The sequence below is a fragment of the Austrofundulus limnaeus genome, unplaced genomic scaffold (assembly GCF_001266775.1).
Source record: "Austrofundulus limnaeus strain Quisiro unplaced genomic scaffold, Austrofundulus_limnaeus-1.0 Scaffold6, whole genome shotgun sequence".
Classification (NCBI taxonomy): Eukaryota; Metazoa; Chordata; class Actinopteri; order Cyprinodontiformes; family Rivulidae; genus Austrofundulus; species Austrofundulus limnaeus.
In genome coordinates, this window is record NW_013952408.1 from 4,660,032 (window position 1) to 4,661,569 (window position 1,538).

The window sequence follows — 1,538 nt, forward strand, 5'->3', positions numbered from 1 at the left end:
TGTGTGTGTGTGTGTGTGTGTGTGTCAGTTTGCTTTTTCTGGCATTTATTTTAGTCTTAACTCAGGACACGTTCAGTTTAAATCCTGTTGAAGTGAAACCATGCTGTTTTGACAAGTAATCTTTTCCATCTTTTTATTTGGTTAAAAAATGAAAATAGATTACTGAGGTCAGAATTCTAAAAATACAACAACAAAATAAATAGTTAAACAGCAACACAATCAAAGTTTCCATCTGGATCTAATCTTCTTTTAAATGATGCCGCAGGAATATAAAACAATTATGTGTTTTTTTTAGAGAATGTATCCACAAACTTAGTATTTATAAACCAGTTTTATTATGACTCCATATAAGTTATTGGAGAAAACAAGGAACTTATCAGGTACATGAAGGCACAGCAACAGAGGCAAAGATTAAAAATAAAAAAATAAAAAAAACCATTGCTGTCTGCCTTCATCTTTCTGCTTTGAGCAATAAAAACTGTTAAAGTGAGAACAGTTGAAATTCAGACATGAAGGAGTTTTGCAGCAGAAGTTGCATCTTTCCTTGCTGCAGGTCAAAAAGTTCATTCAGATTGTTTTGACAAACAAAAATATAAAATGTCAGGTTAAAATTGGAAAATGCTGTCATTTGCAACACAAAGAAAACACTGAAGTGTTGCTGCATTATCATGGTCTGACCACACAAGGTCATGTCACAGTTTGTGCTTTTCTCAAAACTGTCACACATTTTTTTTGTTCTCAGAAACAAGCCTGTCTGTAAAAGATAATGACACAGCTGTTGCTGTGCTCCTTTTATCTGCTGAGAAATACTTGTCTTATTCCTGAATGTCTCTGTGATGCACATGAAGTTCAACATGTAAACACTTATCCAAGGCGATACTTAGAACTCTCTCATAACAGTAAAAAGGAAAAAAAAAGTGCAGGACTGTTGCTGAAAAGATGAGTCCAGGTTAGAGGGCTGTAATGATCCCTTTTAAGTCTGTGACTCACTTCTAGTTCTAATACCCATATTTTTAAAACCTTATACACAGATTTCCAAAGAAACCACAACCTTTCTGAGTAACTCCTTTATCTTCACATAGTCTGTATAAACACTTCTTCTGCTGAAAATTTTAAGAAAAGAAAAAGAAAAAGAGGAACTCAGAAAGTCCCCAGTTACTACATACGGAGGGATTTTTTTTCCTTTGCGTTCCCACGCAATAATATTGTGTTACCTCGCAATATCTTTGCATTACCTCGCAAAAGTTTGTTTTGAATATGAACTGAATTAAATCTGAATTTTATTTTTGAAATATCCGTTTACCAAAACAGGATTTCTCACAACAAGTTTGTGAAATTGACGTTGATGTTGCGTGGCTGCACTGTGTTAAAATATTGGCATWTGAMATACTTTCACACGTAGTTGTGTGATATATTCATTCTGAAGCTGAATTAAAGCAGAAGGCTAACTCGCTAATGGAGAACATGTGAATTTGTTGTTAAACCGGCAGTGATAAATGACTTTTGTGAGGGAACGCAAAATGTATTGCGAGGTAACG